Source organism: Oenanthe melanoleuca, chromosome 1A (assembly GCF_029582105.1).
Source record: "Oenanthe melanoleuca isolate GR-GAL-2019-014 chromosome 1A, OMel1.0, whole genome shotgun sequence".
Lineage (NCBI taxonomy): Eukaryota > Metazoa > Chordata > Aves > Passeriformes > Muscicapidae > Oenanthe > Oenanthe melanoleuca.
The window spans coordinates 30,614,557-30,638,945 of record NC_079334.1 but is presented as its reverse complement, the minus strand read 5'-3'; the positions used below and the strand labels follow the sequence as shown (position 1 = coordinate 30,638,945).

Below are 24,389 nucleotides of genomic sequence, written 5' to 3'. Positions count from 1 at the left end.
AAGGAATAGTAGATTAACCCAAAATCCAGATGACAAAAATATTTTACAAATATTTTTTTGTTTAAATATCAAGCAAAAAAAAGGTAATTCATTGTTTGGGAAGGGAAATTTTAGTAATTGTTAATAAAAAAAGTTAAAGTATTCTCTTTTTCTACTTTGAGACAGACGTGGGGCTGCAATCAGATGATTGAATTTAAACCTATTACACTGAGGTTTTTTGGCTTAGAAGTAATTTTTCAAATTGATAAAGTATTTTTTGCACAGACTTATAAACAATTGAATTGGCAAAGTTCAAATCAATAATCTTATCTTTCAGATAGTTGTATCAAAATCCTCGGATTTCCCAAGCCTCTGATGTTATATAGACTGAAATGATGTGCTAAGAACAAATACATTGATCTGTACATCACCTTTTTCTTCAATTAGATGCCTTCTCTTACTTTATCATTTGGGACTGTTCTTCAAACACTAGCCAGTTTTAATGAGCACAAATTGAGTATTTTTTCTAGTTTATTCCCTGCTGACAAGCTTGAAAAATTTGTATTAAAGTGCTAAAAAGAGTATTTCAATGTTTTCAAGTGTTATGTAAGTAATTGGGTTCTAAATGGAGTATTCTGCACTACTTGATAACATCTGGAAATAAATAAGATCTTTAGGGAAATAAAAGGCAGAAAAAGAATCTTCAAAGAAAGATATACATATATATATATTATATAAAGATAAGATTTTTTTTTATGAATAAGTTTTTATAGATTCTGAATTTATGCAGCTGATGCATCCTTTTTTGCATTGATTGAGTTTAATTTTTTTTTTTTTTTACATCAAGTTTCAAAATCTTCTTTGATAACAGATGATATTTTAAGGTAAATCAATAGTCATGGAATCAGTGGAAGTCTTTATGAATATATTTTCAGTCCAGAACTCACCAAGAGTCTCAGTAGCAATTTCAGTAACCTGCAGACCCATGCCTGGTTTTGATGGCTCTTTTCCATATTTTCATACTCCATATATTGGGTTAAAGTCTTTAGAGACTGTTTAATGTTTTAAGGTAAGTAGGACTCTGAACTAGTGATGATGGGAGAGGTAGACAGTTGTGAACAGCCCTGTGTGAGAGAGGCAGAGAGGATTGCTGAGCAGAGGGTCTGGAATGGTGTGAATAAAAGGGAATGAAAAATCAACAAAATAGAGACCAGGAGGGGTCACCTGCAGCATTTGCATGTAAACAAGGAGTGGCCACATGTCACCATTATAGAAAAAGAGCCAACCTCACAGAGACAGCCTCTGGGAAATCAACAGGTTGAGATGCTTCTCTCAAATGCATAAACTTTTCCCTCAACTAATCTCTGATTCAACTACTCCTGGAGCATGTTACACAAAATCTAAACAGCATTAATGCTAAACATTCAACATAAAATAGGAAGAAAAGCTATCATAGGTTTTCTTATATTATTTGGTAGACCATTCTCAGTCATAAGTAAATATGCAATATTAATTCATATTGAAGAACAAGTACATATTGAAGACTTAAACTTCTCCAAAACACTAAACCTGCCTTTCATGGCATTAAAAAGTTATGAAACTATGTCTTCTGTGTCTAGTAGATAGTAGCAGTCTGTTAACAAAAATTATAATAGTCACTTGATTACAGAAACATGATAAACTTAGCTCTTCTTTACTCTTATTTGTAGATCTTATATGAACATACAGCCATCGAATTATAGTTGACCTTATTTGTGAAATCTGTAAGATGTATAAAAGTCTAAAGTCAGCTTCTCCTTTTCAGTGTATAATCCAATCATTTTGCTTTTGCTGATTTCTAAGCTCACACAAGTTTAAAAGCTTTGGAATTTTTTAAGCCATCCCTCAATTTAGAGCACTGTATTTGGTCTGTTAAAATATTAAATTGTGTTCTCTGTTAAAGATGGCTGCAATTGCAGCCTTAGTAAATGGTCTTCTTTCATGTGAAGAAAGAGTGTTCTAAATTGTAAGGTAATGGAGCATAAAATGTTCCTTATTTAATACTCTTCAAATGATAAGTTATTAGTTATCATAATTCCATATTTTTGTATTATCCTACAACTTCAGAAAGACAAACCCTTAAAGCCAAAACCTTAATGAACTCTTAAAGATTATTTGAAAATGTGCTTTCACTTATGCAAGTCTCATATAGTGCCTTGTGAAAATCAGATTTCTTCAGCATATTTGATACTAGCATTATTCTTTACATAAATACAAACAAATACATAGAAGCAGAAGCAATAAATACTGTTTCATCTTAAAACAATGGAATAAAAACTTTTCATTTGAAAATTGGAATGTTTTAGAGAAAGAGGCATTTTAACTGAAAAATGTGTAATTTCCCCCCCTCTCATTTAATATCCAAGAACATAGTAATTTCTCCATCTAATTTTTGATTTCTTTTCTTTGTGAAGTCAGTCTATTCATCAAGGAAAAGCCTTGATACTTATTGTATATTTTATAACTAAGAACTCAGATTATTTCAGAAGAAACCACTAATTAACTGGGTTAACAACCATTAACCAATTCACCAATTAATAACTTCATTAGCTGGATTAACCTATCAATTTCTGTGGGACAAGACTGAAGTGCAAAAATAACTGGGGAAAAAAATCAAAAGAAAAAAACACTTGAGTTTTCCCATCACAAAGTTCCTGTACCTCATTGGTAATTAGCCATAGAGAACTAGCAAATACCATGTTTATTTATATTTTAAATTGAGGAAACACAATGTTTATCAATGTTTTCAATTTGTTTGTAAGACTTTATGACTAGCCTAGGATAATTTTCCTTGCTTCTCCAAGTAGCCACATGGAGACTATTTCACCATAGGTTCCAGGGCTTTAATTCTACAAGACAAATCTCATTCACAGAAAATCCAAGAAGGTGGTAGGAAAAAAAAAAAAAAAAAAAAAAAAACCATAATTAAATTAAACACAGGAATATATGATCATAGAATGGTCTGGGTCCCAAAAGCAGAATTTTAATCTAGTTCCAAAGCACCTGCCATGGGCAGAGTTGACATCCCCTAGAGCATTTGCTCAAAGCCCCATCCAGCCTGGCCTTGAGCACTTCCAGGAGTGGGGCAGGTTCTCTGGACATATTACTGGCATTCTTTTTGGGTGTAGTTTGCTACCATAACCCCCTTTAGAAGTAGATAATGTGTCAAGCAGAATGTCTCATGGTTCTAGATCTGTTCAATATTTTAATGAACTACTTGTATAGTGTAATAAGAAGTAGCTTGCTTCCAGACAACTCAAAACTCAGCTCCTCAAAAAATGGAGGTCAACCAGCATGCTCTAACATGTGAGGAGATAAAATAGTTTTCAAACACATTGTAGGCCAATGAGGAAAGAAAAGTAGCCTTTCTTTAACTGTAATTGATAGAATAAGAACTAAACCTTAGAATAAAAAGATTCAGAAAATTAAAAAACCTGCACAAAATAACCAAACAAATTAAGATAAAGGATATGGGAGCATGCCAGTAGCCAGGTGTCAGGTCTCTTGGAAGCCCCATTTTCATGTCACTGTGCTAAGCCCTATTGTTTAAAATACAAGATGACATTTCTAAATGAAGTTCAGTGACTTTAAAAGAAAATTTCTGCCAGCAAGGAAAGTAGACTGAGAATCCTATATATATATTTATATAAATATTCTGAAAAATCTAATGCTGCTTTTCTGCTGGAGTTCTAACCAGTGCTATAACATTGCTAAAATATAATTTATTGATTAAAATTCACTACTTGAGAATAGTTGAAAGTTTTATCAACTGTTGAAAATATATGCATATCTTAATGACCTATTTCTTGCCATAAAATCTTTTGCCCTTTTCACAGCTAGGCATAAATAGATTTCAGAAATTAGAAAAACTGAGGAAGAACTTTGGCAAATTAAAATGAGAAAGCATAATATATAAACAAAATAAATTTTAAATATCAAATTAGAGAATTTGGTATAGTAATACTTTATTGAATAAGTAATTTCTATTTAAATTAAAATAATAATGAGAACACTCCCAGTGCCAACCTGTCAAGAACTTTGAAACCATTATAGACAAGGGGTGATAATTATGATGGTGTGGTGGTGATCTTTGTTTACAATTAATCTACAGACATGTTAACATCTGAATTTCTTATTTACTTGCACAGTATATTTCACAATTAATTTCTCCTCCAATTCCTAGATTCCTTCACAATTAATATCTCTTCCACTTCCCAGATTCCATTTTCATTGATTCCATTTTCATTTATATATCCTGATAAAATAGACATGAAGGAAACTGATAGAAGTAGCAAAATTATAAAAGCAAATCTTTTAGATTTTCAGTAATCATTCAAGTTGATAGAACAGTAGTACAGGATTGTCTGAGGCAGGAAATTCTAGTAATGTATATATTTAGTGACTTGATGAATAGATTATTTGCTATTCTGAACCAGTAGCACATTTCCATAGCACATGAACAAATGCAATAATTACTAGGAAAAAAATCAAATACATTTCTTTTGTAAAAACAATACTCAAATAATAGTCATGATATAAAAGTCTGAAAATATAGGCGTTCTTAGTATATTAGAATGGCTGGAATTTCAGGATAGCTAAAGGCTGCTTAACCTAGCATTGAAATAAAATATTTGTTTTACAAAGAGCTGAGAAAAAAAAAACAACTAAAAACCACAAAAAAAACCCCAACAAAATCCAGCCAAACAATGAACCAACCAAAAAACCCCAAACAAATCCCCTCACAAAAATTTAATTTGTGGTGCATTCCAGTGTTAAACATGTTTGGTCCTAATGGTTGCAAAAGAAGCAATTCTCACATCTTTCCCATTCCTCTCTCTCCTCAACTCTGTCATTAGAGTGATCCCTCTGAGATCTGAGTATGCAGGACATTTTTATCTCTTTTTCACCTATGGTATGATCTAGGCTTACTAAGCAGAATTAATTTGTGAAAGGATCAGATGAGCATGTTATGGAGGAATAGAGCTACAAATAATATTCAGCTGAGAATAGAAAAAGAAGCAAGGGAAAGGGACTCGACCAGTGAGTTGTTGAGATTTCCTCAGTTACATCACCACTATGCAATCAGGTGATTTTTGAGGGTCTTATCTCTCTCTCTCTCTCTCTCTCTGTATATATATATATGTATGCATAGCTTGATTTTATCCTTGATATTAATGGAAATTATATATGACATTAAGTTGGAAAAATAAGCATTTTAAAACAATTAGTATGTTATTGCTTTTAGTGGTATTTAACCTGCAACTGCTGGCACTAATAAAGAGAATAAAAAAATAAAAAACAAGAGAACTTTCAAAAACATTTTATCCTTTTTTAAAGGAGTTTTTTTTTTTTTTTTTTGTTTAGAAAGAAAAAAGAATATTTTATTCTTGTATATTTTGAAACATCTCCAATGCACCATCAGGTACACCATCAGGAAAGCTTTCATCTCCACAGTAGAAAAGAAAAAAAGCACCTTATGATTACAAGTTGTCTTTTTTCAAAGAGGAGTTTTAACATCATCATTTCTTCATTATTTGTACAGTTCCACACAATTATTTAGGAAACGGAAACTTCCACAGAATTCTGGTTTGTTTTATAGAATCTGAGAGCACACAGCCAACAGTGAGAGCTACAGAATATTAAAAATAAAGAATGACAAAGATATTAAAAGCCAGAGCAGGACACCAAATTTATGACAGTTTTGAAGTTGTAAACTGAAGACAGAATATTCCTTGCTCAGACTAAGAAACTGAAAAAGTTGCTATTAGACAATTGTGCTGGCATTATTTTACCACATTCAGAGTTTGGTAAACTTAGCCTGATTCAGGTCAAAGCTTTTCCAAGCTATCAGAAATGTTTGTTACAATTTACCCATTACATTTCACCTTTTCTCTGCTACTTCCATCACAGTATCAGCAATTAACCTAATTGTACAACCACTGCCAATTTTCATTCATATATAACTGTTAAAGGCCAGGAAGGTCAGGTTCTTTCTACATAGTCACAGAAATTAATAGAGCTATGCTATTCCTTTAATTTTTGAAGGAGAAAAATCACAATCTACTTTCTAGATCTTTGTGGGTTTTTTCCTTCACGTTGATGTTGTTCTCTCCTCTCGGAGAGCTATTAGCTTTTAGTTACTATCTGTAATAAAAATACCACTAATAGATGCACTCTAAACCCCAAGTTTTTATGATCTCTTAGTCTTTAATTCCTATCACTCAAGAATGTTTCTGTTACTGTCTTTATCTACTGTCAGCTGTTCCATGTTACCTATCTCTTCACTCCAGCAGTCCAAGATATGCCAAGGGTATAGCACCTTAGCAAGGAGAGTTCTTGCTCAGGACATAAACATGGCCATATATCTCCAAGTATCATAAAGAAAAACAAAATCTTGCGAATTTGTACTTCTTCAAATATCCTTTAAAAAAATCACTTTATAAATATTGTTTATTTGATAATTGTTTTATTATATGATGACACACAGCCTATCAAAAAATCAACTGACAGTGAATTCAATTAATTTTTAAATTAAAAAAAGTTATAAAGAAATCTCCTTTTGACAGGCAACCATTTTACAGAGTATTACTATTCTTTGCAAGCAAAGTATTCTACATATATTTCTCTGCTCATTGTATGCAGTTTCCTGCCACTAAATAACTCAGCTTAATTTCTCAGTGTCAAATCATTGCTGATCCTGCATTCCTTGCCAGCTTTCAAAGCAGACTATTTGTTTTGCAGAAGCTGTGTACAATGTTTTACTGAAAAGGCAGGTATGTTATTCTTTCTACCAAATATAAAAGAAAAATCTTTCAAAAGTAACAATGTGCTTTCTTTATGCAACATCTGTTAAACAGAAAATTACCTTTTTGGTAATGTTTCCCTTTCTCTCTGACACATTTGAAGAACATAATTCTTCACTTCCTAGTTTCTCTTATCTAGTGACCATTACTCCAAAAAATTTGTGTCCCTCTACTAATTTCTAAGTGTAGGTGAGGTAAAGTTCACATTTATTGGTAGTTTTTGATGTAATAAAGTCAATATAAATTACTCTGATGTTCTGACAACCAAAGAACCGTGTTCAGAGGTAGGAGATTTTGAGATAATTTCCCTTCCCTAAATAATCCTTGAAATACAATTCCTTAATAAAAGACCCTAATAAACACTCAATAAAATCTAAAGACAATCTGAAAAACACAGAAATAAAAGTCTTTAAGACAATTACTTGGATTTTTGGCTTGTTTTTTGTCTCCTTACATATTAAGTAAACAACCTAAGAACTAAAAATTACCGAAGTAGCATCACTAGTACTTTAAGATTTGAAATATGAAATTAAATACTGGTCTCAGAATAATTCAGATTTTCCATGTGTTCTCATGCAAATTTTCCATAGCACTGCCATAATTTCTCATCACTAACAATGATTTTATTATAAAGTTGCAGGATTTTTTTTAATAGCAGATATAATCAAAAGTATTATAAAAGAGTTTTCATTTGCATAGGGAGTTTTAGCTTGGAGATTGCATCTGCACCCAAATTGCATTCAGTAAGTGTAGCAAATTCTCTGTAAACTCTACACCTGAAGCAGATGGAAGAAGATTGCATCAGGAGATGAACCCTAACAAATTACAATAGTTTGTGATGCTCATCTGCATTTTAATCAGATATAAAAGATTTATTCCTGAAATACATCAAGAAACACTATTTTCACCTTTTGAAATGCATCAGAGAGTTTGTAGTCAATCAAGTAAAAATATCTTGCACATTTTTGCTTTCTATATCTTCCTCTCTTATGTATACAATATTACATGCATATAGATGTCAATGATTTCATTAGCAACTATATGTAAGTCCACCAAAATAGAAACCAGAAAGTGATTTCATATGTCAAATTGTCTTTGTTAAGGATTTAACTTCTGAGTTCAACAAAAAAAAGATGAATTTATGGTTACATTAGAAACATCATTTTATTTTCTGCAAAGTGCAGTGCAATGTAATACCATCAGATAGATAAAGCAGACTGTGTGTAGTCAGACACTGGGAACACTGTATGGTTTGAAGGTATAGAGCATAAAGACTTTTCATGTTTCTTCTTGGGAACAGAGGGAGCATGACTTGGAGTTCATTTTGTCAGGCACAAGGACTGAACTGAAAAATTCATCATCTGAGTAGCTCACATTCTTGACAAATAAGTACCAAACAGATATTGATAAAATATTTTTGTATTGACAATTATATGAAGAAAATTGTTTTCTCTATTGAGTTGTATTTTTTTTTTAATTTATGAAAAAAATAGTAAGTCAAGCGTCGATGAAATTCAATGAACTAGAAAAAACTGCATGTCAGCATATTGCTAATATTGATTTATTTAATTTGAATATTTAAGAAAAAAAATAGCAGTATTAAGAATGTATTTTCTAACCACGTTATCTGAAGAATGAGCTACTAATAATAGAAAGGAAATTTTTCAGAGAAGTAATACAGAGAAGAAAATTGTCACCATCACCTCATTAAAAAATTACCTGTATTGGTGGCCACAGGCACTAGAAGTAGAATCACTGACAATACCCATTAACCCTAAATGTATGCTTGATTCTTAAGTGATCCTAACCTTTTCCTAATCCAGCAAATTATTTTCCACACATTACCTTGTTCTATTTTTCTGGACCATAAATGTAAAGACATAAAAGTCTTATTAGCTACTGAGCTCAGTTTTGACAGAAGTTTTTAACATGTATTTCAAAAAGATATAGTGCAATAATTAGTTTATTGTAATCTGGATGGAAAATCTAGCATAACATTATTAGGTCTGTCATTACAGTTTCCTAATAGTTTGATACAGTATGGATGATTTTTTTTCTCTGGAGACTTTTCCCCACTATAAATTTATTGACAATAATATTAATGCACAATAAATTTAATGCATATAATATTATGTCCTATTATTATTATAGGCTTTGTGATGATTTTTACTCAGCTAATGAGATTCAGACAAAAACTTGTTTGGTCTTATTCCCTAAAATTACAAGTATAAACCCTGTTTCCAGACACAGTAGAATTATAGAGTGGTTTGTGTTGGAAGGGACCTTATGAGACCTTCTAACAGACCTACCTGCCATGGGCAGAGACATCTTTCATTAGATCAAATTGTTCAAAGCCTCCTCCAACTTCACCTTGAACCCTTCTGGGGATGGGGCATCTACAGCTCCTCTGGGCAATCTGCTCCAGTGTCCCACTACCCTCAACATACAAATGTTTTCAGTATGTCCAATGTTCAATGTTCAATGAAAAGTCATTGCCCCTTGTCCTGCCAGTGCAAGGGCTGGTTAAAAGCCTTTCTCCATCTCTCTTATAACTGTCCATTTATGTACTGAAAGGCTGTGATAAGGTGCCCCTTAAATCTTTTCTTTGCCAGACTGAACAACTGCAGCTCTCTTCACAGGTCAGGTGCTCCTGACCTGTATTATTTTTGTGACCCTCCTCTGCACCTTCTCTGAAAGGTCCATGTCCCTTTTCTCCTGGGGACCCCAATACTAGAGAAAAGCTGCCTTTTATAAGCAATACTCACTGGAATATGTTGCATGTAGCTAGCCCTGAAAGCACTTCTTACTGCACTCATCAGAAGCAAAAATGGTGGTTCTTAAATTATTCATAACTTTCTTTCTCCTTGAGGCAATATCTGACCCACAAATATGTGAAGGATGAAAAATGCCTCTCTTAGAGATAAAAGAAATGCTGATTTATGTAGCATTCATTTAATTCGCCTTGATTTAAATTAATGTTTTAAGTGAGCATTTTACATATTATGTTTGATGTAAAGGACTGATTAAATAGTTATGCTTTCTCTAATCTATCTAGTAAAATAGAAAAATAGGCATTCTTGATGACACTGGTTTTACTGAAGCTTATTTCACAAAAGATATTCAACATCATGTGGCTAAGATTTGACAAGACAGCTTTGTTTGCTGTGTGCTTCATTAACTCTTTCCATTCCACTTGGCTTGGCCAGATTTTTGTTTTCTATTTTAGAGAAAAAACCATCTAAAATCTCCAAACAAACAAAAACATCAGAACATATCTTTATCTAATATGTACATCACAGTTTTTCATTTGCCCTCATGTCACACCTGGGTTTGAAAACCTGAATTCTTGTTTTAATGATATCAAGTGATATAGAGGACAATTTGTTTGCAATTCCACTTCCTTATTTCCTTAATGCAGGTGTTTTATTTTTAACTTAGAAACTGCCATGAGAAATTTAACAGAACAACAAATTTTGAAAGAGATTGCAGAGACCTTCACACTATGGGTGTCATTCATTTTAACACATAATAACTATGCCTAATAAATACAGAGGTTTCTGTTTTCTTATAGTGATTTGTTTTAAAATTAAATATTGAACATTAAATATTTCACTCACCTTTTAACCTTGCCAAATCCAGTAGCTATCTGAAGGGCTTGGCACTAAGTGCCAAGGTTACACAGTGAAATCCAAGCTATGGCTGCTTCACTTAAAAGAATCTGCAGAGAAAAAAGAAATCCATGTAAATTATTTCAGAATATATTTTCTTCATTTTCCTTTTTACACAGTGGTTCACTTTAAAAAATCATCCTATTGTGTGCAAAAGAGCTAAACTTTTTCAGGATAACATTCCTTACCTGGTGCTGTCATGGATTGGTCCACACACTGTGTAATTCTTGAGGAGAAAAACTTCTCTGAGAGTAAATGGATATTCTATGGACAGAACCACAGAATTTACATTCCTTACATGTGGTGACTGTTCTGGGAGAATTCATACACAAAGTTTCTAGTCCCAGTGGAGAACTGAATTTCCATATGCAAAAGTGCAAGGCAAAATTTGAATGAGCCTTTTTCAAACTAGTAAAGAGAAGAACAATGGCTGCATATTATTTTTTGTTTCTGATCTATGTGATGAAGTGCTTCAGCAGTCTAGTGGAAAAGCACAGTCCATTTAGAATGATAGAATTAGGATTCTGAATTATGAGTGGTTTGGGTTGGAAAAGACTTTCAGAAATCTTCTGGTTATTTCTTGATAAAATTGCCAAATTTTAGTTTGTTTTTAAAAACAGAAATGAAGTTTGAGATGAGTTTTGTGAACAAAAATCACTTTTGCTGTATTGTAGGGAAGGACTTGGATTGTGGAGTTCCAAAATAATCACAGAAAGCTTTGATTTAAGTTGCCCTTAAATGTTTCTCTTCTATCAGTAGTTGCCTTTCCAGTAAAACAAGATTGCTTAAGTTAAATATGTCATGCAAGCATACCATAAATACTGCCATACAGAAGCCATGCAGCATCACCATCTTCTCTTTAATAATTTTTTTCTAAATTGCAGGGTTTGAAAACTATTTTTATTGAAAAATGGGGACATCATGCATTAAAAAAAAATCACTCCATAAGATGGCACACAAATCAGGCAGAAATGTATATATTTTCTATCAGAAAATTAAAAAAATACATATTTAGGTAAAATATTACAGCTCAGCCTGCTATCCCCAGTGATTGGATGTATCTACTTTAAATTTTTCTTTTGGGAACTCTTCATGCTGGTAAGCTTGAATTTGGCTATAAAAGTGTACTTCTATATGCCTAACAAAATTATTTCTGTAAATCGAATTTTTAGAGGAAATATCCCTTTATATTGTGCTTAGATATGTATTTTTATGAGATGAAAATTGAGCATCCAAGCAATGAAAAAAAAATCTAAAATAAACAAAAACTAAAATATAGTTAAGTGATACAACAAAATTACTGAAAGTTTCAGAACTATAATCAATCTGTCCTAATCTCTGTGACAGAGTGTTCTAGGTTGGCATTTAAAGTCTAGTTAAGATTTTTGTTATGCATAACAAGTGAAACCTTTAGGAAAAAATTTCTCAAAGCTTGCAAAAGACAAGTAAGAGATAATTCATAAATTCAGAATTTCTCAGGTACTTTGAATTTGGGTATCTCACAAGTTCTTTTAGGAGGCAAGAGGAAGAATTTTGGTGGAGAACTTAAAGCTCTTATTCCCTGTGGGAGCTAACAATTGGTACAATGCACATATTAGACAGGACCACTTTCAGAAATCTCACTATAAATTTAATAAAGCAGCATGAATGATTTGATGGCTTTCAGTACTTCTGTTATATCCTATGCTCAACCTGTGTATTTGATATTCTGCCTCAGTGATATAGCAAACACTCCTGAATACCCTGATAAATTAACAAGAGCCATTATTTTCTGAGTATGTATGTGCTTAGCCCCTTCTTTACTCTCTCAGATTGTGGGGAATATAAAGTCACTTACCTAATACAGGAGCAGATTCCCAGAGGACAGGGCAAAATAACTGATTGTGAAGATGATGTGTATCAACAGCAAGCATTTATTACTGCAACACACTAATAGAATGTGTGTATAGTTCAGGGGTTTTTTTCATCTTTAAACATGCATAAAATCTCTGAGACTTTCTCTTTCCTACAGCTTCCTGAACTTGTAGAAGAGAAAAAGAACTTCAGATTTTTATTTCTTCTGTGACAGAAGTTACATAAGGTGTTCCTCCTGACCTGAACCTGACATTTTTTTGAATAGTACCTTACTATTTTTGTCTCAAAAGAACAGGTCGGGTTTGTCCAGCAGTCACTCACCAGTTAGTTCTGAACATGACATTTCATGTAGGAAATATCCTTGGAAATAATAGACATGGGCTCATATGAGAGTATCAAATAATGTAAGTGGCTACACATTTCTTGCCAAAGTATGCAGCAGAGACAATGATCACCAGGTAATATGAGAAACACAATGCATTAATAAGCCAATCACAGTGTTGGGGTTTTATTGTTTTTTAAAGTACAGAAAAGAAAAAACAACTTGTAAAAGTGAAAAAAAGTCAAAACAAAAGCAGTATGGTAGTGTCTCAAAAAACCAGCTTATACCTATACCAGTATTACTTCAAGTTAATCTATAAAAGAAAAATTTCCCCTCTGAAAGCAGAGATTATATTAAGTTCAAGATTTGTGAGCAAAAAAAACCCCAAACTATGATCTTTTTCTGGATGAAGTTGCATTAACCAGAACTCTCTATGTTCTTAAAAAAACATCTCTCTCCACATGTATGTACAAAAAAATAGCAACAGTACAAATTAGGTTGTGTCTGTGTGTCACTTGAACTTCTCAAGATTTGAGGGATAAAAACAACTCCATATACTTTAACTTAGAGTATGAGGCTTCCAATTAAGTCATTTAAGCTTTTTTTTTAAAGGCACTTAAGAAAACATATGCATTAAAAATTCACATTATACACAATACTTATTAGATATGCAAAAGAAAAAAAAAGGCACATACTAGTATCTTGAAGTAACTCAAAAGTTATAACCAATAAACAAAGATCACTGAAAACTGCCTTACCACTTTCTTTGTAGTGGAATATTGTGAGGGAAGTATGAGTACATATAAAGTCAGAAAATACATTGAAAAAAAACTTTGAAAATATTAGACCAACTCTTTCAAATGTCTGTAACAATTTCTATGAGTGTAAGGAAAGAAAATATAAGTTGGAATGAAAAAAATTAATATATGTGAAGTACAGACTGATAAATTGACACGAAAAAAAATTTCTTTGTATGAAATAGGTAGGAAATAATAGGCTTTATAGAAATAAGTTTATTCTGAGTATGGAGAGACATATAAATTTAGTGAATACATGATACAGCACCTATTAGGACAAGTAGTCTTGCAAGACATGTACAATACTAGCAACTCAACATACCCTGCAGAGAAGCTAATGTTAATATAGGAGTTTGTTTAGCAACATCTGTCTTTCAATCACATATGAAAGAAATTCTAGTTATCTGATTCTGAATTATCAACAAACAGAATTTTTGATACTAAAATAGAAGTCATAAATAAACAAAAAGTTAAAGTAGAAAACAGGGCTTGTTCATGGCAATGTGTTCACAGAACAAGAGGGTTTTTTGTTGCTGTCACTGAACCACTGCTCATCTGGAGACATGATTGCCAGCCACCTGGTTGAGAAATACAGAGACATATGGTACAGTTATTAATACTGACCCAAAGTTATTCCAGTGAGCATATTCCAAGTTTGAAAAAAAAAAAACCTGATAAATATTCATCTAAATATGTAAATAAATGTGTCCTATTATAAATTCTGTTCTATAAACACACATGCTTTCAGTGCCAAAGAAAAACCTCCTAAATGCTGGGAGCTCACAATAGTTTTGGGAGTTGAGCATATCAAATCTATGACTTCCAATGCTATCCAATAAAATTAAATCTAAAGGAGAGCAGTAAAATAAAGCATCATGCTGATCAGATATTCAAATACAAAATGTGGCTAAGATCTGAATTAGCATAGCCACTTTGCAAATGCAGCTAGAAATTTTATTGTGGTCTTAAGCAACAAGCCAAAATTAATGAATGAATGTATTAGAAATAAAATTATAGAGATTGCAAGACTACTGATCAGAAAAGGAAGACCCAGAACTAAGTAACAGTTATAAAGAAACTCAGTTGTCTCTTATTCCATTTACAAATTTCATTCCACATTTTCCATTCAGTGCATATGTGCCTTTTGCCAATAAGATTTTCCCCAAACAATTTTATTGTAAATACTTCTATAATTTTCATCTTAAATTATACAGTTAAGTAGTCAAAAAAAGTTACAGTCCGAATTATGGATCAAAAGCTGGAAAAATATATAAATGGTATTGGTTTGGGTAGGGCACATAAAGTACCAGTAAGGATTAAGAGCCATGTGCAGGTACTGAAGTTCTTTCTTTTCAGTTATTCAATTTTGGTCCAAATGAAATGAAGAGTTTTCCCCACAATCTTCCCAGGATGAAAAATATCTGAGGTTTTTCCAGTTGCTCCTTCTTCTAGATTTCCCCAAATCAACAGGTCTTCCAGGCTGAAGTATAGCCCTGCAGCAAGAAGCAGAGCTCCTCTCTATACCTTGGTGCCAGCCCAAGCTGTAAAAGTGGGTATTCCAAGTAATAGGGTATGAACACATGATGGGAGGGTGTAGGACAGTGTCATACCCTCCCCAGCAGCACCAGCAACAGGACAAGAACATCAGGCACAAACTGAATTCCATTCAAGTATGAGAAGTGATATAACTGTAAGATGGTCAAACACTGGACCAGATTACTGAGGGAGCTTAGCCTGTGGTGCCTCTATCCTTGGAGATATTGGAAACCTGTTCCTTGAAGCCCTGAAGAACCTGCTCTAGCTGACCCTGCTATGAGCAGTGGGGCTGGACTGGAAGATGCCCAGAGATCAGTGCCAATCTCAGCTGTTCTGTGATTTCCTGGAAAAGACCTGGAAGATGGCCAGTGGACCCAAACTGGTCCTTGTAAGCAGAGGGTTATGCTAGGAGGCAATTATTGCACACCACAACCAGGATCCCTTTGCCTACAGAGAGGGTCCTCAATTTGTGGCAAGGCTTCCAGTGGTCCAGGAACAGTGGCCTGTCAAAACACTGTGCTGAATTTAAGTACTCTGCAAGCCATTTTGAGTGAAAATCTTTAAAGATGAAAGCTGACCAAATCAAGCCACATCCTAAACTGCTACAGTTTAGTCTAAACTTCAGCTGCTGAGATTGGTGTGCTGTTTTACAGATAGCAACTATGCACAAATAAAGCTAGACCATCCTTTTTGTCAAACAAGTCAAACCGAAAAATATTGAAAAATATTGAAAAAACCCAAATCCCTTTTCCTTCAACCACCTGCACTGCCCTTTAAAGAGTACTTTAATATTTAGTAAAATGTATCTTATGATATACAGCAGGGAAGTAATTTGTTTGATTTATGCTGCCATGCTTGTCTCAAGAGCCAAAACAAATGTCCAGCATAAGAGTTTCTCAAGTATATTAAAAGGCAATCAAAAAGGAAAAAGCATTTTAACCTTTTATATTCAATACAAAAAAATAGAAATATTTCGCATAAGTTTATGTGAATGTGTATGCTCATATATAATCCATATTTTTAGGGGTATTATTTTTGGAAGAAATACATCATCTTGTAGGAGATAATTTAGTTCTCAAACTACATAGCTGAAAAATATCAACGTCCTCTAATCCTAAATTATACCTGTTTAATAGCCAAACTGCATGTAACTGACTAGTAATGCAGAGTTCCATATTTTAATTTTTACTCTTTTTTCAATCTGTCCTGCTACTCCTTTTCTTATTAGCATAACTGCCTAACTTTACATGTTTCAGCAAAAGATAACTTAGTCTAATAAGTCCATTACAGGCTCATTAATATCAGGCCTCTAAGGAAAGATTTGTATCACTTGTCTTTTATCATTCTCCTTTCAGTTTCTTTCTTATTCTTCTCCCTCAAAACTATTTTGTAAATGTGACACTGCATGAGCACTTTATTCATTTGCCACCTGTCCACTGACCTCTACCATCTTACTTTACAGACACTTGCTCTTTCCCAACTCTGTTTCAGGACAGCTTTATCTTCTATCCTTCACTTATCTTGGAGATATTCTTGTGTTTCATAAAAGGTGTTTATACAAAATATTTAACTTCTGTTAAATATTTCTAATCAAGCCATACTTTGCCCATTGTGAAAGTTCTGTCACTTTTGTTGCAGCAACTTTCATAAGATTTTGAGCATCAGCCTCCTCCTAAGTGCAGTTCTCTGATCCTGAGAGAACACATTCAGTTTTCATACAAACAAAAATTGGCAAAAATCCTCCTTTGAATACTTCACAAACTATGCTCTTCCTATCATACTGTAGCCCAACAAATATTGCAGAGAGATATTTGTGCATCAAAACACCAATCTGTCTATTCATCACATGGATTATGCCAAGAGTATGAAAATATTAACATAGTTCATAAAAATGTCTCTGAAATCCCCAAATAAAAACACTGCAGTTATAATGTGTTAGCATGCCTAAATAACCTTTATATCTTTATATCTTATCACTTTTATATGCAAAAGTATGGCCCTATATTTAAGTTTGGAACTCAGTCCCATTTTTATTTCATTGCATTTCTACATCTGAAGCTGCCTAGATGATTCACAATGTAAACCTTTCCTAATGGGTCCCAGAGAGCAAGGCTGATAAAAGCATACATTTATCAAAAACTCTACTTCAGCCACCTGCATGTTCATTAGAGATGACAATACTTTTCCAGTAGAGGCTCTCAGGAATTCTGGATGCTCATTAGATGCACTACTGAATGACAGCCATACAATGAATGAAAAAGGTCACCTCATTGCTAATTGGTTGTCTGTGTTGCATCAGTAATGTTAACAAATCTTTCACCAAACAAAGTGTCTGTCAGCAAAAGTAAAAGATTTATCTGGATCCATACTGTTGATTAGCTAGAGATAGGTATAGATGAATACCTTGTGTTAAAATATCATACAAAGATGCAAATCAAAACAGAAAAAAAATTATTCATGTAGAAAATATTTTCTTTTGGTATACATAAAGTGTTTTGAAACTTTAAAAATTCACCTTGGAAAAACAAAAGAGAATCTTTTAGTTTAAAGGAATACATAAGGGACGTAATTTATTAAAGAAATGGTGAAATAGGGTTTTACATAATTAGGAAAAAATTTCTCTAACTGTAAAGGAATAAATTTGATAATAAATTAGACTCCTTCAGTGCATTAGTGTTCTGATATTTACTATACAACATAACCTGTTTTTTAGGCAGGTCTTCAGTAGCACAATTTAAGATCTTACATTCTGAAACTCTGATAACTCTGTAAGGGTCTCAGAACTGGGCATAAGATTCAAAAGGGTTCTTGCAATGTGACTTTTTACTGCAACACAACAACAAGAGCAAGATTTGTTCCTTGCCAAGGGCTTGCTGAAGAAAGACAATCCTGAAGATTGGCAATATGGTCTGAGTTTCCTGTCTTTTGATTATTTTCCCTTGATACAGAGAACATTATTAAAATAAAAGAGTGATAACTTCAATGGTTTAATTTTTGCTCTGATGCCAGTACATTCAACACAAATAGACATATATGTGGCCAGACAAAAAAAAAAAAAAAAAAAAAGGTACTTAAATGTATCAGCAGAAGAGTACCAAAACATCTCATAAACAGAATTAGTTTAGTCAGCTAAATCAGGCTTTCCTGTGTCCTTTGCTTACTGAAGAACTAAGCTTAGTAAGTCTGCAGAAAGCTTTGTTACAACTGCATATTCAGAGTGCCAGATATCTTTTCAGAAAGATCTACAGTTAGTAATGGTGGTTTTGGATGTTTTGGATGTTTCACAGTCCTATCCAATGAAGCACAGACCAAGGCAAGGAAAACAACAGAGAAATATCTGCAATAGCCTGATAAATGTTTGAATACATTACTTTCAAGTGTTGCACTATCACAACACTTTTTGCAACAAAATAATTTGACTATTACTAAGTCTTGGGAAACACCTCGAGTTAGATGCTTCAGGTTTTTTAATGTCTGATTCATTATCTTTCCGAGGTCAAAATCCTCTTTTCCAAGACTTAATATTGGCTTAATATTAGCAATAAACCATTACTATATAAGAAGGACCTAACTACTTAAATAGCAGAAAAGAAGATAAAAAAAGGAAAACAAAATTCCATAAAGAAGTACTTTGGTAATCGAAACTATAAATATTCAGTAAGGTGTTTTTTCCCCTCACTGAGTTAGTTGAGGAGATCTAGTCATATAAAGGTCTTCACATAAAGAATTTTAAATATTCTTAGTAGAAAGTCAGTCATGCATAATTGACAAGCTGCTTGTCATCCAAAAACAAGTAAACAGGATGCTTTATGCATAAACATTGGCATATAATGAAAATACATAACTGAAATAATATGCTGAAAATTTTCCATTATCCTAGAAATCTATATTGCAGTGTAATGAAACAAATAAACAAAACCTTAAGCAATTATTTTTGCAAACATCAATTACAGATCACAGACTATTTACCAAAACAATAACTAAAAAGGAAAGACTGAAGAATACATGGCATTCACTGTGCTGCACAGGCTGTGAAATGCAAAATCAAAGAAAATGGGACATGATGAAAAATAATGATACCAAAACAAAACCAGATTTGGTGACATTCCTAGGAAAACTAAAAAGAATATCAAGTTGTTAAAGGACAAAAGTTTGTATTTTAATTCTTAGATATGCTGCAATAATTATTTCAATACTAGTTAAGTTTTCATTACATGACACGTTTGTTTACTCATGTCTTCATTTCACAAATTATATGAGAGACAGAATTTTCTATTTATTAGAAATCCAAACAAATCTAAAAGCCTTCAGGAAGAACACTGAATTTCATGCTCTGGATGATATCACAAGTAATTCCTGGTGTAAGAACAAGATATATACTAGAAAAGAATAAATTCTTGTCTGTCAAATCCCAATAAGTATATAAGGTAATAACCTTAATTTTACAGGTATTTTTTCAAAATCAAGACCTAGCTCCATTACATTTCTCAGGTTTTCATGTTGCTGGAAATATTTCACATTTTAAACTACTCCAAGAGTATATAAGGCAGAAAAAACAATAAAAGAAAAAAATAAATTCTTCAACATTGGTGACAAAATATAAAATGATTGCAGGTTTTATCTAAATGTAATTATATACATTTATCTTAAACTTGTATATGTAAAAGTTTATGCATATAGTAACAATATGCAAAGAGAGTTGTGTTTTAAAAGATTGGGAAAACAAGCAAAAAAAATTATTTTTCATCAAATACTTGTTATCTATATGCAACTTCTTTCTGACAAAAGTGCTATTAATGGAAACTTCTTGTTGCCATGTTTAGAATAATTTCAGTTTTGAAGTTTCATAACCCAAAGTTACTGACAGTAACTGTAGGTGACACCTTTTATGGATATTTCTCTTTTTTCTGTTGACTTTCTTGATGCTGTGTCTCTTTGGTGTTTTAATTAAAGTCAGTCATGAATGCTCTGTGAAGAAAGTGAGTCATATTATATCTGAAGTTTGAATGAATTGATCCTTAAAACTTTGGCAAAATCCATATCAAAACTTCAGTAGTTCTCACAGTTTATTAAGCCCCATATTTCTGAAAAAAATCTTAATGCTCACAGATTGAGGGTGTGCAAGTTATTCTTAAAACTAAAATCAGAAACACAGTTCCAAAGTTCTGAAACTTTACATCAGGGAAGAATTTTCAGCAGTGTACACCTGGTTTAGGCTCACACATTCACACATCAACATGTGCTACAGTAGGATCTGGAGATAAAAAATATGGAGTGTACCTTGCAGTTTCCCAAAAGCATGTTAAAATAGACACAAAAACACTCCCCTCATTACAGAATTGCCTAAAATGTAGTGGTAAATGTCTGTCACATTGTTTTTGATGTATGAAACTACTGAAGCAGCAGTCCAGAGCTACCATAATGATTTAGAAAAAAATCACAGCAGTCCTGGGAATGATTTTGGGATTATTTTGGGCATCTGTGTTTTCAGACTACAGTCTGTGATGAAAAAAAGTTGAAAAAAAAGAAAGTTAATCATCCACACTGTTTGTTTCTCAGTGACTTGGGAATAGTGTGTTTCTGCAAGAAGCTGAGCAATTCTTTGGACTCTTAATGCTGGTAAAAGTACTCAAGTCACAAAAATCAAACACCAGAACCTTTCCCGGACTCATCAGGACTGACACAAGAAGACATACAAGACAGTAAAAGAGGACAAAACACACAAGCTGTTGAAATATATTAAAAACAAAACAAAAAAAAAAAATTTAAGTCAGTGTCACAAGATTTGCCCATCTGCTCCTCATCAGACTGGAAAATTGAAAAAGCCAAACTCTGATAAGAACTATGTCTGAGGACAAAATTTTAATTAAACTATGCTTTTGAGCTTTGAACTTTAAAATAAGCTTCCAGTGTTTTGCATTTTAAAATTCTGTACACAGGTGTGATGAAAATCAAATTTTTGAGTTACCTTCTCAGCAATGACAAAGGTGAGAATTTCCCAACACTGAGAACTAACACTGTAGCAAATACTAAATGGTTACACATTACATTTAGAAAAAAAAAGAGACAGAGATTGACTTTTTCAGAATCCCAGAAAATATGCATTTTGGTGGCAAAAATGATTTACTGGAACAGAAAAGGCAACATAACTGTATTTGTAGAACTTTTGTGAGCACACTTTGCAATATTTCAAGTAGTCTTTAAATTAATAACAATCTTTGTCAGCTCTGGAGCAAAAAACCCTACAAGTATCACTAAGACAAGACTCAAACCTAACAGGCTGTGTAGAACCACTCACAAATAGACAAATACACTCACAAATACAAATTGATTCTTCATGGAACTATGGCCTGACAACCTTGCAACTGAATGAATTGCAAACACTAGACACTGCTCTGAGACTTTCCTTTTATCTCAAATAAAATCCCTGTAGTTCTTGATTTTAAAAAAAAATTCAAATGCCAGCAAAGCCTGCAGATTTTAATGACACTTGGAACAACAAGCCTGATTTAATATCTCTGTAAGTTTCTGCTATGTATGGGAGAACTCTTAAATTATTTTCAGTGACTGCTAGCATTTTGCTAAGGGGGTTCTAAAAAGCACTGGGCATTTAGGTTATTTTGAAAAGTGTAATATTAGCAACTGAATCAGCTTTTGATGTTTTTTCCTTAAGTAGATTAGGTAAATTTTCCATTTAGTTTGTGGGTTTAAGGGTCAGAAAACTAAAACTCAGTTAGAGGCCATAGTGAGTGAAAAGTGAGAAGAGTTACATTTTAGGCGAGCAATTCTTTCTTTAGTACAGTGAAATGTTTAATAAGGCAGTGAAAATATAAAGCCTATAAAGGCAACCAATACTAATACAGTAGATGCTCTGACCAGCTTGTATTTTACAAAACCTTGTAAAGGGAAATATTACAACATCTACTTGCCTTTATAAAAAGTTTTACATCTACAATAAAAGTCTCAAGAACCAAAGTGATTTAAATCTATCAGAAATTTCTGAAGCAGAATTATATAAAGCCCTCTTTACTCTTGTGCTAGGAAACCATTTTTTTTATCAAGTAGAAGAAAAAATTAGTAAATTTATTGTTTGTTTATTCATGTGTTTTTAATTTTGATTTCCAGGGAAGCAGTAGCAAATACATTACCTTCCCAAAAGAAAAGCTTGCCTAATTTTTTTCTCATAAACCTTTGTGTTTAAAATAAAGCTGTCATGATGTACAAGGCTTGTGCAGTGTGTAATGCTGGTTTCAGCTTTGTACAGAGACAGCACTTTCTGTCTGCAAAGCAAATCTTTTGTTTTCCTCAAGCCTCTTCCTGTCAGATGAAAGGTCTATTATGTTTCCAAAGGTCTTGGCTGGAGGAAGGTGAACTTGGTGTTGTTTTTCATAGTCTTAATCCTGAGGTAAATTGATCTTCATTAGAACAGACACCTGTTTTTCCTTTGAGCTTACTGTGGATGTTTTCCTCAATTCAAGGATACACAGCTGCTGAGGTGGCTAACATCCAATCAGACAAGACATCAGAGCACTGGATGAGACAAAGAGAAAAGTGGTTTACTGGAAAAGAGTGATATCAGCTCATCTAATGCTCCTGCACAGCCCATGGAATTCCTACTTGTGATAAATGCTTCCTTTGGAGAGTCAAGACATCAAAAGTAAAGTTTTCAAAGATCATAATCTATTTAAAAAAAAAAAAACAAACCAAAAAAAGCAAAACAAAAAAGAAAAAAAAAAAAAAAAAACAAAACCAAAACCTTATAAATTACTTTTTTCATGCGCAACCTAATTATGCAGGGTAAAAAGGAAAGAAGTAACTTATCTGGAGCAGAGAGATGAATACTCTTGGTGGCCACATGTAACCACTTCAGAATTGGGTTAGATATTTATTTATTTGGGGTGAATTTATAAAATCATAAGGCAGCTAGATGTGTTATTTATCTTTTAACTTTCAGCATAAGTTACTGGACTGTGATGGCTCCTGCTGTCACTCTAAGCAGAAACATGCTCAAATGCTTCAGCTTTGATCTACCACTCCTTTAAAAAGTTATGTGGTGCAATGCTGTAGAATCATCAGCAGCCATTAATTATGAAAAATAAATGCTCTTCTAAATGTGGTGTACTGAATACATGCTAAAGTTCAAAGAACACAGATTATCTTCCTTAGCAAAAAAAATCTACATAAAATAATCTATTTATTATTTCTTTGTACTATGAGCTACAAAACCCTAAGCATAGCAGGGAACATGTGATTGCACACTTCATGTGGTTCTCTACAGGATAAGAAAAAATGTGGTTTGTAGGACTTCAGAGTGAGTGAAGGGTGAAATGATGAACAAGACGCCTCCAGCACTAAAAAACCTTCTGAATGTTTTTAATAATTAGTAAATACAACCATAAACAAATAAGTGTTTACTAGTCTGCCACAGAGTACATTTCTTCAGAGTAACTTCATTTCAGCTGAAAGACAGAATTTGACTGCTAAATTAAAATCAGTAATTTCTTACCTATAAGTTATCCTGTCCAGCTTATATTAAGTTCATGAGATGCAATGATGCAATATTACTTTAAAATTACTGTTTAGGGACTCACCACTGGCCAAGGCCAAGCCCATCAGCAATAGTGGTAGTGCCTCTGGGATAACAGATTTTTGTGGGGGTTAAAAATTCCTTAGACATTAGCAGGCAGAGAGGGGAGTGAGAACATGTGGGAGACAAACCCTGCAGACCCAAGACTGGTGAAGAAGGAGCCCCAGGAGCTGGATCAGGGATTCCCCTGCAGCCCCTGGTGAAGACTGGAAGGGCAGCTGTGCCCTAGGAGCCTTTAGTTGCATTTTCTGTCCCCTCTCCCCTCCCCAGCAGAGGAGGGAAGGGATGGATTTGGTGACCACCTGATGTCCAGGTATGGTCAACCCATCACATGAAGTTATTTTCTTCACCACTGACATGATTATTGCACCCAGTATGTTTGTCCAGACTGAAAAAAAACTGCATAAAACTCAGCAAAATACTGAGGAGTATTCAAACACATTTATAAGAAGCATTAAAAATTGAACATTGTTGGTTTTTTTTACTATTCAAGTCCTATTTCAAGGAACTCAGTCAACTCAGTGTATCAGGAGCAATTTCATGAAATCTTTAAATACCTCTCTAAGGAACAGAAGTTTCCCAGAAGGGAGCTCCCAGTCTGGTATATAAAGTTTTGATAAAGCATTAAGGTGGAATAAAACTACATATACTGCAAATAATATTAAATTTTTATAGACAATAGGCCATTTTTCTTTCAATCAATTAACTAAGGTTGAGCTAAATTCCTCATGACTGGAATTTTTTAGATTGAGATTCTGTTAGATAATTCAAAAGCAGTATGAAACATCATAAAAGAAGGGTCTT

At 33.2% G+C, this 24,389-nt stretch overlaps 1 protein-coding gene across 1 annotated transcript in view; it reads right to left on the bottom strand.

Moving 5' to 3' along the window:
* MGAT4C (MGAT4 family member C) overlaps positions 1 to 24,389 on the bottom strand; it is a 302,954-nt gene that overhangs the window by 214,381 nt on the left and 64,184 nt on the right. Inside the window, exon 2 of the mRNA XM_056515977.1 lies at positions 10,439 to 10,539. The gene's annotated coding sequence lies outside the window, so the exon portion shown is untranslated. The remainder of the gene's footprint in view (positions 1 to 10,438; positions 10,540 to 24,389) is intronic.